Here is a 5,445-nt window from a genome sequence, read left to right as displayed (position 1 = left end):
TCTCTGGCGCTGGCCTCATTCCAAGTTGGATTTTAAACGCAGATTATAAAGCAAACACCATCCCCCACAAGTATTAAAGGAGGGGAAAATAACAGAACAGGGGCTGCAAAAATGGTCTCTATTGTGGGACCAAAAGCCGTCAATCACACAGGCTGACAGGCGTCAGAGATTGACAGACAGGCCCTCGCTCCTGACTTCAGTTATCAAGGGGAATGGGAAAAGTGTCTGCAAGAACATGTTAAATTGCCAAAGTCATTACCAGTCACCAATTACCAAAGAAAAGATAACAAGGTGTATTTTAGAAAAATCAATGCAACAACATGCATTTCAATACAGTGAGTTTTTTAAAACTTTGAAAACAAAACGAACTATTTAGGGAATACACAATGGTTTCCAGTGCATACCAAACACTGGGTTTTGTAAAGTCATCAATATTTGCTTTAGATTTGGCTCTGCCTAAGGGGGGCAAAGATCAAGCAGTAAACTAACATCCTTCATTGTTTTCCCTCTGGTTCTAGCCAAAGGACTAAACGATGACTGGAGGGCCAGGTGGGTTTCCTGTAAGCTCCCCCAGAGAAAGGCCTGAGTGGTCATTGAGGGCAGCTCCTGGGGCTCTGGGCCTGGAAGGGGCACAGGTCAGGTCAAGTAGGCAGTGGTGTGCTGGCCAACGACACCTGGGCTGAAGTCCCATGAGTCCTTACACACAATGCAGCAGAACTTCTTAATCATCTGCTCTGAGCCCTGCTTTGGGCTGGACCCTGAGGATGAAGAGATGGAGGACACGGTTCCTGCCCTACTGGGTCCCGTAGTGGGGGGTGGGAGTGAAGGCACATGACGCCAATGAATTACGGGACAAAGCAGACTGTGAGGGTTACCAAACGAGTATGAATGAAGTGCAACAAAGGAACAAGAAAGGACAAGATTCCTACAGTCTATACAAGAATCCGAGAAGGCTGCAGACAGAAAGATGAGTCTTAGAGAATCAGGACTTCTTTAAATGGAGATGCAAATGCCTGAATGAAGGACTCATTTTGCCATTTTGTAGGCAAGGGGAACCATTGCAAGTTCCTGAGCTGGGAAGTAGAATGACCGGAGTTGTGGTTTAGGGAGACCGCTGTGGCAGCAGTGCAGCAAATGGATGAGAGGATGGCACATTAGGGGACTGCTGGAGTCATCCTATGAGAAGGAAGAGTCACAGAGTCTGGACGAGGATGGGGTAGCAGGGAAGACCCAATGAGTTGCCATCATATTGCATGCATGAGCCTTAGAGGCCTCTCTCTGGCCTCTGCTTCTAGAGAGCTTGCTCACCTCTCAGGCCCTGCCCAGGTACCGTGTCTGCACGCTGTCTCTCCCCATCCACTGTTAGAGCATCTCCTTCCTTCTCTGCGCTCCAAGGCTCTCTATGGAGTGACCTGCCATGTATGAGTTCCACACAGTTGCCACAATAGTCCAGGTTAGAAGTTCTGCAAGGACAGAAACCTGTATACCTCTGTGCCCCTTCCAGTACACAGCGCAGCGCCCCCTCACAGCAGAGGAAAAACGTGAAACAGCAAAACCCTGAATGAGAAAGCATTTCATGGTAACACTCAAGAAAGATCAGGGCTGTTGTGAACTTGCCCAATGGGCCACTAATTTCAGCTTGGATCCAACTTGCCAAAAAGGGTCTTATGTGACTGGTTAAAATAAGACTTATAAACTTTTCCTGACCCTGCAGTTTGAGCAGGACCTGGAAGCAGTAGATAGAGTTCCCATGGAGAGAGAAAGCTGCTGGGCCTCAAAACACAAATAAGGAAGAAGCGGAGGCATTTGCAGTCCGCATTGGAAGAAAGCAATCCCCTTCCCACTTTATTGGGCATATCGATTATCCAGACGCTTTTGAAGATGAAAGGGGCACCATCTGTAGTTACCACATGACAGCAGGCTTAAATTGGGGTTGTCCCTGAACGAACAGAATGTGGAGTCACTGCAATGACAGTCACAACTGCTAGCTTGTCTCCCACTCCCCGCACCAGGACTCCTTGTATGGTGTAGATGGCAGGAACTTCCTCTCCTGGCCTCTCCACGTTCCCCCTCCTCCTCCCCAGGACTTACCTACACCTGGGTAACTTGGAATGAGTACTGAGTGAGTGCTGCCCAGCCCCCTCCAGATTCTCTCTCTTTTGGAGCAGCTGTGCTCAGGACTGCCGCATTCTCTCTTCCTCCATGTGGTCAACTTAAGGGACATATCTGTGTTTGTGGAAGAGGCAGAAGTTGTCTAGTCGGCCAGTGACCGGATGGAGGGAGAAATATTAGGAGGCTCAGTTTATCATCCTTAGTCAAGCTCTGTCTCTCTGATTCCAGTGTCTCCTTCATGGTTGGTTCTACACTCAGAGTAGAGTGTGACTGTCACTTCTCCAAACCCAATTTCTATTCTAAGCAAAGGCTGGGAATTTTCAGGATTAAATAAAGGCTGTCATCCAAGGGTGTGACAGGCCAGTGCAGACAGGGACTGGAGAAGACCCATACTAGAGAGTCCCTAGAATGTGAACAGCACAAGAAAATGAAAAATCAGGGCTGAATTTCTGTTCATGTTCATATCGAACAGTGTGAACTCTCACCAGTTTCTTTTAGGGAGGATATTGACATTAATTATCAGAACCCCATCATATGTATATAGTTTTTAAATAAACTTTATTGAGATAATAAATTACATGCAATAAATAAACCCATTTGAGTTTTGACAAATGTGTTTCCCTGTGTAACCGCCACACCACTCAATATATAGAACATGTCCATCTCCCCAAAAAGTGACCTGTGCCTCTTCCCAGTCAATCCTCCCCCCAAATTTCCTTCCCAAGGCAACCACTGATGAGATTTCCATCATTATAGTTTAAGTTTATCTGTTCTAGAACATCATACACATGGATTCAAACAGGATGTTTTCTTTTGCATGTGATTCATCCATGTTGTAGCATGTATTAATAATTCTCATTTTTCGTTATTGAGTAGTATTCCATTGTATGGACATACCACAGTTTATCCATTCACCCATTGATGGACATTTGGATTGTTTCCAGTTGCAGGCTCTTCTGAACAAAATTGCCATATTTGCATACAAGTCTTTCTGTGGCCATCTATTTTTTTTGGGTAAATATCTAGGTATTGCTGTGTCGTATAATAAGTGTATACTTAAATTTATAAGAAACCACAAAACTGTTTTCTAAAAGGATCGTAGAATTTTACACCCTCCACCAGAAGTGTGTGAGAGTTCTAATTGCCCAGCACATTCACTGACACTTGGTATCATCAATCTTTTTAGCTTAGCTATTATTGTATGAGGCATTCCTTTGCTGAAGTTTTAATTTGCAGTTCCTTGGTGACTAATGATGTTGAACACCTTTTTAGGTGTTTATTGGCCATATGTATATCTACTTTTGTGAAACGTCTGATCAAATATTTTGTCCATTTAAAAATATATATATTTGGGGCGGCTGGTTAGCTCAGTTGGTTAGAACATAGAGCTCTTAACAAGGTTGCCAGTTCGATCACCAAATGGGCCACTGTGAGCTGCGCCCTCCACAACTAGATTGAAACAACTACTTGACTTGGAGCTGATGGGTCCTGGGAAAAAACACTTATTCGTTGTTATATTTAAAATATATATTATATTTAAATATATGTATTATATAAATATAAATAGATATATATGTTAATTTCACCAATCAACTTGACTGGATCAAGGGATGTGTGGATATCTGGTAAAATATTATTTCTGGGTGTGTCTGTGGGGTGTTTATGAAAGAGATTAGCATTTGAGTCTGTAGACTAAGGAAAGAGATTTGCCCTCATCAATGTGGGTGGGCGTTATCCAATCCCTTAGCGGCCTGAATTGAACAAAGAGATGAAGGAAAGACAAATTCTGTCTTCTTGAGCTGGGACATCCATCTTCTCCTGCCCTTGGACATGAAAACTCTGGTTCTTGGGCCTTTGGACTCCAGGACTTACACGAGTGGGCCTCCAGGTCTCAGACCTTCAGATTTGGGTTAATTATACCACTAGTTCTCCAGTTTGCAGATGACAGATTGTGGAACTAAGTGCTCAACCTTCAAAACTGTGTAAGTCAATTCTTATGATAAATCTACTCATATATATATATATATATATATATATATATATATATGTATATATATATATATATGTGTGTGTGTGTGTCTTTATTTATATTCTTTATATTCTTTTGGTTCTGTTTCTCTGGAGAACCTTGACTAATACCATATGTCAAACAAAGGACAAAGTACTTTTTATGTTCTGTTTTATACTTTTAGGTTTAGGCCTGTGGTCCATTCAAGTTATTTTTTTTTGTATGGTGTGAGGTAGGAGTCAAAGTTTATTTTTTTCCCATAGGGATACCCAGTTGTTCCATCACCATTTGTTGAAAGACTATCCTTTCTTACATTGACTCACCTTGGCATCTTTGCCAAAGGTCCACCAAACATAGAAGTATAGGTCTATTTCTTGACTTTTCTGTTCCATTGATTTAGCTGTCTATCTTTACATGAATACCATGTCTTGATTACTATAGCTTTATAATAAGTCTGAAATCAGGTAGTCTAAGCCCTCCAACTTTAGAATACCACACTATATATCATTTGTGATTGTTGGAAACAAATGTGCTTGAATTAAATGTATAATAAATTGTATACATTATCCTTCCTTAGTGCGTGTTGCTCAATCACTCTCAGTCAATATGTTTGTGGTCTTCTGAGAATGCTGAGTTAAAGTACTTCTTTGGATTTTGCAATAAATAAAGATCTGAACTGGTGGACCCCCCTGCAGTAGCAGTCATAATTCTGTCTGGAAACTAGATAACCAGCCTTTCTTACAGGATGTTGCTTTTTAACAAGATGGATTTCTGGCTGGGTTTGCACTTACAAGGGCATCGGCATATCTGTTGTCTGGTTTCTCCAGCTGTGGTGTGGTGAAAAGAATGCTAGACTTGCTGGCTGCAGAGCGTCCCTCTCTGGCATTCACCACGGTGCTGCTTGGGATTTTCATAAATGGCTTGGAAAGACATAAATCAATGAGCTGTTGTCGGAGCTCACAAAAGCCCCAGCTCTTGGGTGGGCCCACTGCCCCAGTAGATCTGCTCGTCTCCAGCCGGGAGCTGCCCTCAGATGGGGTCTGCCAACTACTTGGACACTGGTACACAGTCAGTCCTCATCAGAACCTATAGTCAAGCCAGGCATTACCTGGGCACACAAGCAGTATCATTCCATTCCAGCTGCCCTCAGATGGGGTCTGCCAACTACTTGGACACTGGTACACAGTCAGTCCTCATCAGAACCTATAGTCAAGCCAGGCATTACCTGGGGACACAAGCAGTATCATTCCATTCCAAGGGGATTGTTTCCCCAAACTGCAATTTAACTTCAAGTCTCCCAGAGTCCTTGTTTCCACCTGCAGCCT

Source organism: Rhinolophus hipposideros (genome assembly GCF_964194185.1).
Source record: "Rhinolophus hipposideros genome assembly, chromosome: 8".
NCBI lineage: Eukaryota > Metazoa > Chordata > Mammalia > Chiroptera > Rhinolophidae > Rhinolophus > Rhinolophus hipposideros.
Note: the sequence above shows the minus strand (reverse complement) of the source record.